At 36.6% G+C, this 14529-nt stretch overlaps 1 long non-coding RNA gene across 2 annotated transcripts; it reads right to left on the bottom strand.

The window, feature by feature from the left end:
* Positions 1–8801: 8801 nt before the first annotated feature.
* On the bottom strand, positions 8802–14000 carry LOC131521971 (uncharacterized). 2 transcript variants are annotated; one of them, XR_009266417.1, is made up of 4 exons: positions 13644–14000; positions 13245–13367; positions 9605–9766; positions 8802–9454 (listed from the first exon to the last, which is right to left on the bottom strand). It is a non-coding gene; the product is annotated as an uncharacterized LOC131521971 (long non-coding RNA). The 2 variants fall into 2 exon arrangements; XR_009266416.1 differs by having other exon boundaries at positions 13245–14000.
* Positions 14001–14529: the final 529 nt, after the last annotated feature.

Raw genomic sequence — 14529 nt, 5'->3', positions numbered from 1 at the left:
TTTACATTTTAAATTAATTTTTCACTCGGCTCACAGAAAAGTGCCACCAGCTAATTCAAAACCTAAAGGTCAGTTTTCTGACTTGCAAAATGTTCATGTTCATGTTCATGTTTTTTTTTTTACCCCTTTGATAAAAGGCAATCTTCTTTGTATACTTCAGTCTTTCAGATCACTCTCCCATGTTACATAAGCAAACATTCTGTCAGTGATGCAAAGCAGGATCCTCTGATTGCCACAGATGTGAGAGTCCATGCTGCTGGGGTTTGACTTTCACCTCTAATAACCGACAGTCGGACAACACGTGCTGTGTTGTGTGTGCACGAGGGAGAGTGAGGGAAAAGCTTTTGGCTAATAACTCGCAGGTCAGCGTGTGATCATAGGGCTCTTTACCTAGACCCCCGGGTTGTTATGGATGAAATGGCTTACAGCCGCTGGGGGTCGGCACTAAAAAAGCAACGGACATAGTGGTTTGTTGGTGTGTGTGTGTGAGAAGAATATGCTTTCTTGACCTCCTGAAGCCTACACCATACATGTGGGCCGTGCCTTTTTATTTCATTTATTAACTTAAAATGATTACATGTATGTTGCAAATTAGCTCAAAGTGAGATGAACATAATTAATCATAACGGGTTATTATCAATTATATTAATCTTCAGGAATTAACCGTAGCATTGATAGTAAAATCGTCTATTGACTCTAAGGGAAATTATTTCTCTGGCCACGAAAAATAATTTCCTTACATTGATCAGAGAACATGTAACAAAACCAGAACATTAAAGTGACCTTGTTCTGTGAGCAGCAGACAGACAACCAAGCGTGAATACATATGGATGTTTGTTAAACTACACTACAGGGGAACATGCAACATCTAACACAAACTTAAACACATTAAACATAAATGCCAACGCAAGGAAAGCACAGAGAGAGAGAGAGAGAGAGAGAAAGAGTGCACTGTTAGACATTTCTGAAATTTCTGCAGTTATTTACTGTATATCACCCAGTATAATACTGCAAATTACCTTTACAGTAAATAACTGTAATACCCTTTGCATCATGGGGATTTTCTGTGACGTCAGACCCCACATACAGAGACTTACTGTATTTTTTCAAATTGCTGTATACTACTGTATTTGCTGTAACCAGGGCCGCATTAAGATGCGCGCCGCGCATTTTAGGCTGTAACGGGTGCACTTGCCAAAATGAATTCTGCCCCGCTTCTTACTGTCCCTGAACAGTTAAATTTGTTTTTAAACCACAATGTTTAAAATTAGTTTAAATGATAAGCTAACATCATGACGCGCAAAACGATTGACATATTTCTACCGGATATTTCTCAACCCAAAAGCGAATATAGGCCTATAGAGTTTGTTCAAACACAACAAGCAATATACATCCATGAAGTTAATAATCAAACTAACCTAAAATCTGTGGCGACGATGACCCTGTTTTTATCTACTCCATGTGTCCGGTCCACTTGCTGTTCCACAACTTCCACTCCATGATCAGCTTTAGTAAAATAACCTAATAGCTGGGAATTTTAACTCGTGTTTTTCCCGCTCTCCTCATTTTTTTTTTTTTTTAGAATAGCCTCTCTCACATTTGGCCTCTTTGGCCCATTCTATTGAGGTTGTTTTGTTTTCCTCATTTCTTACATTTGGATTGACACGATTTGCCCTACACCGCGTCTACAACGCCGCAACAGCTTGGGACTGACTACACTGGACATGTTACATCGCTTGTAATAATTGTAAAATCCCTTCGTGCTTGGAGTACATCTGTATGTCAGAAATATACCGGGGCATCACTTTACTGTCCGCATCCACTGTAGATAGTATATATAATGTGTTCTATATTGTTTTTTTTATCGAGTCGCGCCACGCAGCGCCACTCGCGTCCGAGGAAGACACGGAAGCAGCGGGGCAGCGCCGCGGGTTTTTCCCGGGGATGAACCACCCAGAGCTCTGGAGAACATCTACGCTGTGTGTCGATGCACTTTACGAGAGAATAAGAGCACGCAAGGTAAAAATATATGTATGTTTGTCTGTGTGTTTGTGTCAGATTTTTGCACACCAGTTTAACCTAGTAACATGGTTAGGCGGTAACAAACTTTACTGTGGTAAACTGCTCTGTCATTTCAAACGACTTTTGTTAGCTTATTGAATTAAGTTACCGAGTTAACATTATTTTTAACGAGCAACGCTTATCTTATATTAACATTAGGTTATAATGTGAAATTTTGTTCAGGTGTTTGTAGTTAATGTTGGCCAGTAGCCTGAGAAAATAAAATCGTATGTTAGCTAAAAGTTAAACAAGTTTTATGGCTAGCTGCCTTTTCTAGTTTTAGAATTAGTTTGTTATAGTTTTTAGTGGAATTTAAGATTTACTGCATTTTTTTTGTATTTGTGTTTTAAAGGCAACAGCAATGAAGCAACAAGAAAGACATGAGCAGGCCAGCCACCCTGAGACCGATAATTCATGGTAAGAGAACAGCTATGGTTTTGAGAGGTTTTTGTATTCTATATGGGGTTTGCCTTTTAAAAGTGTGTCATTTCTACTTCTTGTTTTCAGAGAAGACATTTCTGTCACTAACAAAGTGGAGGGTGAGCAAAGGTGGCCACGTTTTGGAGCAGCACCTGAGTTTTGCAGATGGCTGTATTCTTTGGCTGTTTGTCTTTTCCCCCATTATGTTTCTGTTGCCTAAAGATTCTTTGTGAGGATGAATCCAGAGGAACACAACATAATGCACTGCAAAACGTCCTAAGACAGGAGAAATGGTGAAGTTGCACTGTTCCAGCATTGGAAGACTGTATTTTAAAGTGTTATACATGCAATGTTTTAAATAAAGAATTTTATATTCAATTATTGTGTCTGTTTTAATTGAATGCCAGTAGTACCTATGTAGAGCAAAAATAAAATGAATTCTATATAAAAAAATAATAAAATATATATTAAAATGAATGAATTACAGTAATATACTGATGAATTGGATTTTTTTTTCAGTAACTTACTGGCAACAGTGCATCTAAACAGTTAACAAGCGATTACTTGCACTGGTTTTGTTGGTGCTGAGTAAAGTGTCCTGGTGCATGTATAAAGCATAGATTCCTGATGAATTTTTTTAGGAGTGAAAGCTTCGTCATTCCAGCCATGGGTTGATTGGTCCGAAGTGAATCAACAAAGAGTCACGAGATTTCCAAGGTGATACGTGTGTCTCCCGGGAACCGAAAGTAAAAAGAAGCACCCCTTTTGGGTGTGGGAGAAGTTTTATCATGGTTTTCCTGTAACACCCATTTTGGTTAGTTTGATCAATAACAAGGCACATTGTTTCAATGGGAAAGTGTTTCTTTGTCCCACTTGACACCTCATTTGCATGTTTTATGACTGGTCTGAAGAATCGGTGTAGTTTTGCCTACAGTACAGTACAGTAGTATGATGCATTTCACGATCACATATAGTGTACATCAATGTTTGAGGAATAAAGAGCAGATCATTTTGATACCAAGAAAGAAACATCTAGAAGATATTAAACCAGAGATACATTCATACACCTGAATATGAGCATTTAGAGCTTAACTAATACAAATAACAAGTGGTAACTAGGCTCATATAATAAGGAAACAAACAAACAACACATGCCAGATACATTTGTAACTGATTAATTATAGTCTAAATAAAGAAAATGTCTCTATGTGTGTGTTATGTGTATTGTAATCGTGGAGATAGTCCACTAGTCAGCAAGGCCGTTGGTGCCTGGTACCGAGGGTCAATTACTTCTCTTTGGAATGTGTTTGAAGTCCGATGGAGAGAACAGAGAATTGATCTGCTTAGCCTCTTCTAGATAGTGGGGGACAACCATTGGCAATTTAGCACCCATATAAAGGTAGAATGTGGGGCCAGGTCTGTGAATTATATGCAAATGTCAAAAGGCTAAAATGATATAAAGTGTAAACAGCCATCAATGATCCTAAGCAGACGCTACATGTATTTTAATATTCTATTGCAATAAATCTGAATTAATTTAAGCAGTTTATAGCTATTTTGTGATTGCGTTCTGTTCATTGTAGATTAACTACCAGTTGGATATAAATTTGATAATCAAATGATAAAGTTTGTAATAATTTTCAACACATCTAATAACCGTTATTTAAAAATATTTAATATAGTAACTTAAGATCAGGTTATTTTCTGTATAGCACTCTGTACATCGCAGAAACATGAAAGCGCAATGAAAACTGCGTTATGCTGCAGTGTTGCTTATGTGTGCAGTGTGAAACAGGTCAACGAGACACTGAATATACATAATTTTACAGACAGAATTTTGCAAGCACATTCTATCACACATTACTGAACTTTTTGCATCATAATTCACAGCAATACTTTAAAGTAACACAAGGCAACACAGGCATGTGTGACCAGACTATGACTGTCTGAGGCAGAGGTTTTTTTTCCCCTGAGAGTGCATTTATAGCAAAATCCATGTGACCCTACACTGACCTTTTTATTTAACAGCAGCTACACAGATGATAACAAGGTATTTTTTTTTTTTTTGCTTTAAAGCAGTTTTTTTTTTCGAGTTAATAATTAAATTGTAAAACTGTAAAAGTAAAATAAATACAAATGAAACAACAACAAAATGATCAAAATGGAAAAACTTACTAAAAAACGATGAAATATTGTTTATCCGTGACCGTTATGCAACACCAGAGAACTGTGAACATGAAAATCTGTTGTTAAATTATTGAAATATTAATTTAAAATCTCTGGAATTTTATTTTATTTTATATTATTTTATTTTATTTTATTTTATTTTTGACTGAAACAACTTTCACTTAGAAATCTCACTCAGTAAATTTTCACAAATAATTTCAAAGTTATAATAATTTGACTGACAAGAAATAGGAATCTCTGCTCCATAGGGAAAGACGTGTGGTATGGTATGCTACCTTTATCCATTTTTTTCATTTTACAAGTGCATTCATATGATATTGTGCTCCTCATGCCTTCTGCCTTTCACATCTGTCTAGCACTTCAGATCTCTGCAGCATTCAGGAAAGACACATCTGACACATGTATAGCCTGTATGATCTTATCAGTATGTTCTAATGTAACAGTATCAAACCTAGGGGTAAAAAGAGGTACATCCAAAATGAGAGAACCTGAGGTGAATATCACCTCTAAGGATTGCAGGTTAAATGGGGAGAAAAGATGAGTTTCCTCTTTCAGGCTAACTAGATTTACATGATGGTGTGTAGCCGTGCGGCCACATCACAGCTGGCAAAAGCTTTGATACCTGCTCCTGCTCTTTTTGGGGAGGTTGTAAACAGTGCATGCAAGCTTGTGAGACACTTTGATACACAGATAATGTAAATCTGAAAGAAAGTTGTGAGTTTAACTAATATGTGCATGGGCTACTTTGAGGAGCACATCTCGGATCACAGTCTGAACAATATATTCTTGTTTCCTGTTGTGAGAATATCATCTCTTATTTGAGGCTTATTTGAGTCTCTTGCTGTCTTTAAGAAGGTGTGTGTCTGTGTAGTCTGTGTAAAATTTCAGATAAGATTTGTCTGCTCCTGTTTGTTTTGTTTTTTTCTCTCAAGGATAATTGGATGGACATGTTTGCATAGCAACCGGTTCTCTGCAGCTTGTTTCAAAACAAATGAGTGACCTGATAAAATACAAATTGAAATTGAAAAAGAAAATCATCTATCTATCTATCTATCTATCTATCTATCTAGATAGATAGATAGATAGATAGATAGATAGATAGAGCAGACACTTGTCATTTTGTAACCTCTCTTTCACTCTAACGCACTAACACACTTGTCTTGGCTCAAAACTGATACTATAAAAACTTCACATTCAATTAGATTTTGTAAAGGGCCACTCCAGTAACTGCGATGGGCCCTGGCCCATTACAGAAGTGCGATCAGAGCGATGATATGGTGAAGCCGCCGGATGTCTCCTATGAAAAACTGTCATAGCGACTCGCGCACTTGCTCCTATATATTATAGATGAGTGCTTAATAATTCATCGGGAGTTTTGTTTCCGAGCGAAAAGGCGGAAAAGAGGCTCTATTAAATATGAAGATACGGTAATGAGGGTTAGGTGTCGTGTTGCCGTGGTAACGCGGAATCGCTGGAGATAAAATCTCTCTGATGTTGTCTGGCGCGCGCTCTCGCAGGACAGGCTGTTTGACTGGTGACTGCGCGCGGAGGCGTACAGCTCTTGTCTTGACCCGGTCGCAGCGCGCTCTAACGGAGGAAATACTCCCGTTTCCACGCTGGCTGCGATTTAATCAGCTAGATCAGGACAAGAAAATTGTGGAGATCTCCTTTTTTCTTTGGCCCAACTCTCTGACAACAGAGTCGAATTCAGTTAAGTCCTTTGTTGTAGGCAATTTTTTTTGCTATAGCAAATAAGCTCATTCTGATGACGGTCAAATAAAAGAAATAGGCCTAACATAAACTAGCTTTCAAAGTTTTTTCTGGGTGATGATTGGATGGATCTTATTTATTAATTTGTCTAGGGTGACTTTTTGTTCTATTAATAAATCATTCAATCTTTTTACATCACACATACATAATAACATAATTTACCTGAATGTTGATCAAGGCCATGATAAGAACTTTAAAGGATTTGTGATAGATGAAACATATTAAGATTTATTTGTTAAGGTTTTAAGGAATCAAGAATCAGAGAAGTGCTATAGATATTTCCCCTTTGCCACTGTTTATTTATTTATTTTTAGCACAATGAAACATGTTGTTAGGAAGAAAGAAATCCAGGATTTTGGCCACTAGTTTCAGTGTTTAGATTATGCTATCTTTATCTATGATATTCCCATTAAGTGAATTACATGTGCTTCCTGTCAAAAAAAATATAATCATGTTTTCTATGCTTTCTGTTCTTTCAGAAGTGTTTGTTTGGGGTTAACTGTGGTCTCCGTTAAAGAAATAATCAGTCTTGTTTAGTCGTTGACCTCTGAAGCTTTTTAATGATGGAAAGGGCAAGGTTTGTTTAATCAGTCTAATGTCAGAACTGACGGGAGATCATGAAATAATGATACAACGTGTTACTGTAGAAACTACATGCATTATACCATTCTGCAAGGCATCAAACCTAATGTTATGCCTTATATTCAAAGGCTGTCAGTCTTTAAGTTCTATACATCAGAGAACCATATCTGCACAAGCTCTACAAAATGTTTCTCAAGTAAATGTGAACTAATACAATACATATTGTATTATTACAGCAGAGTCCAGCTTATTCCTCAAAGAATAAAGGATGTCTGACTCTGGAGATCAGTGAAATTATGCCACTTTTAGCAAACCATCTAGAGCAGCATACAAAGGGCAATCCACATAATGCACTTTTATTCTATAGTGAAAGTACAGTGGACTCCTGGAGAAAATACTACTATTTAGATTTTTTTCATTACATACAGATGCATCTCAATAAATTAGAATGTTGTGGAAAAGTTCATTTATTTCGGTAATTCAACTCAAATTGTGGAACTCGTGTTTTAAATAAATTCAATGCACACAGACTGAAGTAGTTTAAGTCTTTGGTTCTTTTAATTGTGATGATTTTGGCTCACATTTAACAAAAATCTCAACAAATTAGAATATGGTAACATGCCAATCAGCTAATCAACTCAAAACACCTGCAAAGGTTTCCTGAGCCTTCAAAATGGTCTCTCAGTTTGGTTCACTAGGCTACACAATCATGGAGAAGACTGCTGATCTGACAGTTGTCCAGAAGACAATCATTGACACCCTTCACAAGGAGGGTAAGACACAAACATTAATTGCCAAAGAAGCTGGCTGTTCACAGAGTGCTGTATCCAAGCATGTTAACAGAAAGTTGAGTGGAAGGAAAAAGTGTGGAAGAAAAAGATGCACAACCAACCGAGAGAACCGCAGCCTTATGAGGATTGTCAAGCAAAATCGATTCAAGAATTTGGGTGAACTTCACAAGGAATGGACTGAGGCTGGGGTCAAGGCATCAAGAGCCACCACACACAGACGTGTCAAGGAATTTGGCTACAGTTGTCGTATTCCTCTTGTTAAGCCACTCCTGAACCACAGACAACGTCAGAGGCGTCTTACCTGGGCTAAGGAGAAGAAGAACTGGACTGTTGCCCAGTGGTCCAAAGTCCTCTTTTCAGATGAGAGCAAGTTTTGTATTTCATTTGGAAACCAAGGTCCTAGAGTCTGGAGGAAGGGTGGAGAAGCTCATAGCCCAAGTTGCTTGAAGTCCAGTGTTAAGTTTCCACAGTCTGTGATGATTTGGGATGCAATGTCATCTGCTGGTGTTGGTCCATTGTGTTTTTTGAAAACCAAAGTCACTGCACCCGTTTACAAATTCATTTTGGAGCACTTCATGCTTCCTTCTGCTGACCATCTTTTTAAAGATGCTGATTTCATTTTCCAGCAGGATTTGGCACCTGCCCACACTGCCAAAAGCACCAAAAGTTGGTTAAATGGCCATGGTGTTGGTGTGCTTGACTGGCCAGCAAACTCACCAGACCTGAACCCCATAGAGAATCCAAACAGTAAAGGTACTGGTAATTTTCTGCCAGGACAGATGGCAGAAGGATGCATTTAATGAATCAACAGTGACAGTAAAAAATTGTATAGCTACAATTGTTTTTTTATTTCAAACAAATGCAGTTCTTTTGAACTTTTAATTCATCAAAGAATCCTGAAAAATAATGTATCATGATTTCCACAAAAATATTAATAGCACATCTGTTTTCAACATTGATAATAATAAGAAATGTTTTTTGAGCACCAAATCGGAATGATTTCTGAAGGACCATGTGGCACTGAAGACTGGAGTAATGGCTGTTGAAAATTCAGCCTTTCCATTACAGGAATAATTACAGGTACTTTGGTACTTTAATTTCCAAAATACAGTCATGTATTTGAAGCTGCTTGGCCCTTGTAGCACAATAAAATATGTCTGCTTTGCCATTATGATGATGATCGCTTATTTTTCTAGAGAGATCTGCCAAGACTGATTTGCAGCAGTATATTGAGACAGTAAGAGGAAAAGTATAAAGCGACAGAGCAAGAGGTAAAATTAATACAGTGACTGGCAGTAATTAAGTCCTACTGCAGTGTGAACATGTGATGGGTCCATAGTATATGTGTCCAACAGCGTGCAGCGTGGGATTGGGATGTAAGCTGTCCTTGTATTTTGATGTGCAACTGCTGATGGACCTGACTCGCTTTCCAGAAGGCAGAAAGCAGAAAAGTGTTGGTGCTGGCTGACTGAAGTCCTTCTTAATGCATTCAGCTTTCCTGAGACAGCGTTTAGAATAGATGTCCTGGATTGCTGAGAGCCGTGTGCCCATGATCCTTTGAGCTGTTTCAACCAGGGCTCTGAACCGGTTCAAGGAACGAAAACGATAACCGGAAACGAACGAAATTTTGACTGGAACAGAACCTGAAACAGAAACGAAATCAAATTATATAGTTCCGAGCAGAATCGAAAATTTGAAATGGCCATTAACCGGTTAATAATGTTATTTTATCGTTCCATATAATATTTGAAATTTGCTGTCAACCAATCAGGAATTCAAGTAGTAGTACTGACTATGCAAATGTGACGCTGATGCATCCAGCCAGTGAAATGCCCACTCGCTCAGCTGTGTACTCTTCATAGGTAAATAGCAATGGCAATGCACCGGCGTAGTTTATCCGAGGATAGTGTAAGATGGATTCAACAGATATAAGGCACCTGCAGCGCTTCTGTGAACTGAGAAAACAGAATAAAACTATAGGCTTACATAAAAAGGAATAGGCCTATATATGCCTATACACTAAATATATTTCACTTAAATCATTGACAGATTAACGAAACGAAAAAATAAAATAAAATAAAAATACTGTTAGGCCTACGGTTCATTGTGACTCGTTAAAGATCTCGGAAAGGGACACTATATGCAGAATTCGTTTTCTTTATTTTGCAAAAGCTTTAGAGTTTTATTTATTTTACAGTTTATTTCTTTTGCAAAAGCTTGACAGTTTTGAATGATATCTTGCATCTATATAACCAACCAGCGTTGGTATGGCCATATCTCGCTGGCGCCTCACGCGCACAAAGACACAACATATTTTTGCGACATTGCAGCCTGTTCATTATCAAAATAAAATACAGTTAAAGAAACGTATAAAAAGTTACAGTGCTCCTTGTCTGATCTGTTGTGTTCAGCGTGACCACCGCCTCAGTGTGCTGATAGGCTAGCCGATGTGAAGGATGATGTTTTACGTCGATGAAATTAACAAAGCCTATAATAAATAATATTTTAGCATTCAGATACGTCGCGAATATGGAAACATTTGGATTCGTTCCGAATGAGAGAGGTAGGCATCAGTTTCCTTTAATTTGTTTTTGGATTGACTTTATAGCCTATAGGCTATCCTTAAGTTTAGAGGATTTGTTGTGGAGAGAAACTAATAACTGTGTGTATAATGTTTGTAAACATTTTGATTAACCGGCATTTTAGCCTACATCATTTCTGAATGTAATAAAATGCGACGCGACTTAGCCTGTCTCCCCCACCCGTAGCGTTTTCTTTTCTTTTTTTATTATTATGTTATTGTTATTATTATTATTATATGCAAAGACAATTTTAAAAAATAACGTTATTTACCGTTATGTTTTCTACTCGAACCGGTTTCGGAACGGTAATAATACAGAGGAACGCAGGAACAGAAACGTTAAAATATCGATTCTGCTCGGAGTGAACCGATTAACTTTTTTTTTTTTCGTTTTCAAGCCCTCGTTTCAACCCTCTGCAGAGCAGCTGCTATGGATGTAATGCCCCTGTAGATCAACCCATCTCACACCCACCACTTGGCGTCGCTTTTTGACGCTCAAGGTACCCCGCCCTTGTCAAAAAATCCTATAGGATTCCAATAGGACAATTGTATAGGATTCCAATAGGAATTTCTATCGTATTTTGGAACCATTCCTATAGGATTCCGATAGGAATAGTCCTATAGGACAAGACATAAATATCCTGTAGGAACCGTTCCTATAGGATTTTAATGGGATTTTAATCCTATAGGATTTTTTTTTTATATTCTAAAGGTGCACTTTTCCACTGTATTTGTAGTACTTACACTGTACTTGCAGTTTGCTTAAATTCACCCTGATGTAGAATGTAATGTAAAAATTCTAAGGCACTGATAATTGATTGATGACACACACACACACACACACACATACAGTATTGCCACTAGACCAGTTCTAGACTCTAAAAGAATTGGGGAGGAAGATATGAAGCTTATACCAGGAGACCAGAAGTTGAATATAAAAATAACACTTTACTGTAACAACAACAACAATAACAATAATAATAGCAAATACAATCACATCACAACACAGAGCAATAAAACATCAAACAGTAAGTAGAATTTGATATCGTAAATCAGTTTAATTTCCCTTTGAGGTGTATAATACTGTTCATTTCATGCAATAAATGTAATAAAGTTCAGTTTGTGTTTAATGTAAAAAGAGAGAGAGAGAGAGAAAAACACCAATTCAGTTAAGGGAAAACCGGGGAAAGTATGAAAAATACTGTATCCAATATATTTCAAAGCAATCACTAATGCTCTGTCAATTGACCATATGCACAATTACTTCCTGGTTTTAGATAAGCCAGCTCAGTCATTTCCAGTCAATTGTACTGTGCTTTAAGAGGCGCACCCTTTGCTTAGTTTCTGTACAAAATCCATTCACAATTTGAAGAAAATTTTTGTTTATCCAAGAGGACCAAACGTCCACGTATACCATTTCAGGAATGACAAACGCGGGTGTTAAATATTACGCGGGTAAATCTGCTAAATTGTTCAGGGACTCGTTGCTATGATTGACATTGATAATGGAAGACAAGCCAATGTCAAAATATCGCTGTGCATTAAGTGATTCAGACTAAATTTAGAGTAGCAAAACCACAACAGTAACAAGTCTGTGTTGACTGAATATATTTAGCAGCTTTTACAGTTAAAGATAAAACTTAATAAATGTAGTTACTAAATTAAATCTAAAAATATTTCAAAATATTTAATGCATTATTTAATTGTTATACCATTAATAATGAACTTATTTCATTTGTAGTTAACTAGTTTAAATAATTCTCCCTTATATGCTGTTGGTGTCGAGGCATATTTATTTATTTATAAAATGACATGAGACTTTGTGATTCCTGCACTTGCTATATTTTATACTTCAGTACAATAAAAGCACACAAATTTGGAGTTGAAATGGCAGCTGAGCTAATGAGTGATCCTCTGCTGCCATCTACTAGTTATAATGATAATTTAATAAAATTTTCATCTTAAAAGTGTTTGTTTTTCGCTAGGAGACACGTTTCTTTCATGTCATCTTCATGAATGAAAAGTATATCTATAAAGTGAATTTTACTTCACAGCCAGAGTTGAGAAGGCAAATATTATAAGTTTTTAAAATGTGTTCATGACTATGAAGGTAAGTTATTGATTATCAATAATACCATTATGATGTCATTTGGGAGATAGCATCTCTGGCTACCTAAAGTTAAAGGCATCATCTATCATTGTTGTTATGCTATCATTATTTACCATGTTGCAATTATTATAATTTTTTTCTCGATTTCTGACAAGCACGAGACAGGAGAGGTTTATAAGGGTCTCAAGAGTCTCTACCTATATAAACCACAACATTAAATCCGCTTTACCGGAAGTTTACGAGCTGGCTTGTTATAAAAGATGTATAAAGAATCATTTTAAATGCAATAATCTATCTTGTCTTTTTTTTAATTTATTTTATGTACCATATGGGTTGTTTTTTTGAGTATATTATTTATGGGTTTTATTATTTATTTTTTCGACATATGTTGTAATTAATTACAACATAAATTAATTACTGTAATCAAAGTTTTTCTTTTAGTTTTATAAGTCTGTTTTTGTTTCGTTTCTTCATTGTTTAGGTGGAGGCTCTAAATAAGCCCTTTGGGTTTTCTGCCTCTCCCTGCACAGTATATGGATTGTGTGTATATATATATATGTGTGTGTGTGTATATATATATATATATATATATATACATATATATATATATATATATATATATATATATATATATATATATATATATATATATGTATCTATTTTACTCTTGTGCAAGAATAAACTAAACTAAAACTATGCGGAAGTTCAAAAGAGCGCTCTGTGCATATGGTCAATTGGTTACCAGGCAACACAGCAGGTCCTCTCACTGACAACAGCTCATGCACATCTTCTCCATGTACGCACACATATCCCGGGAGAATCGTTGTCCAATGTCAAACTTTTTAACTGGAACATAAAACCTGACCTGGACAACAGGCCATAAGAACATCTTATTAATCCATCAATGCAAATAATTAAAATAGCGCTATACAAAACCTTAAAGCACAACGTTATTCAAAACAGCTCAAAATGGTGGCTGAACATACATTTTGTACTCACTACTCCAGTGTTTTATATAATGACATTTTATTATAAACAGCATACATTAATATTTAATTAATATCAGTTGTTTAACAATATCTTTTGCTATGTAAGGGCGGACTCCTTGCTAATCACATTCAATAAAACCAGCTCAACTCACCAACAGATATTGTTAACCCAAAACTGTTCGTTTAGGATGCAGATCAGATAAGTATTACTATTTCTTCCTTTTAGCATCTTTAAATACATTTTAACAAGTTAAACAACGTTAATCACTCGATTTCTCAGCTTCTTCTCCTCTTTGACCGTTACTGTTCAAAGTATGCGCGCTACAGTTGCACGCGCACTACACTCAGATTTCTTAAAGGGGAAGCGTCAGGACAATACCATATATAGATGTTTGTGTTTCTATGAATTCCTACTAACATGTAATGCATTTTATCTTATTCAGACATTATGAAATGTCATACTTATTATCTTTGCCTTACTGTAATATTATGAATTTCAGTTTTATTGAGGGTTACAAGTACACACATGCAGTGTTATTTTTAAAAAGTAATTAATTAACAGAATCAAATACAGTGCCTTGAGAATGTATTAATACCCCTTTTTTATGTTGCTGCCTTGTGCTAAACTGCTTTAAATTACCCTGCCATTTGTCTCCTCACCTCTTCATGTCTCAAGCTCTGTCAGGTTGGATGGGAGCAGACGCACATTTTCAGGTTTCTCCAGAAATATTTGACTGGGTTCAATCCCAGGCTGTGGTTGGGCCACTCAAGGACATTCACAGAGCTGTCTATAAGTGACTCTTGCTGTGTGCTTAGGGTCACTGTCCTGTTGGAAGGTGAACCTTCTGCCCGTCTGAGGTTCTGAATGCTCTGGACTGGGTTTTCTCTATATTTTGGTGCATTGAGCTTTTCTTCTATTCTGACAAGTCCCTCAGTCCCTGCTGCTGAAAAACAGACCCACAGCATGAGACTGCTACCACCACACTTTACTTTTGGGACGGTACTCTGCAGGTGATGAGCAGAGCATGGTTTCCTTCA

This window comes from Onychostoma macrolepis, chromosome 16, assembly GCF_012432095.1.
Source record: "Onychostoma macrolepis isolate SWU-2019 chromosome 16, ASM1243209v1, whole genome shotgun sequence".
Classification (NCBI taxonomy): Eukaryota; Metazoa; Chordata; class Actinopteri; order Cypriniformes; family Cyprinidae; genus Onychostoma; species Onychostoma macrolepis.
This window is presented reverse-complemented; position numbering and strand designations above follow the sequence as displayed.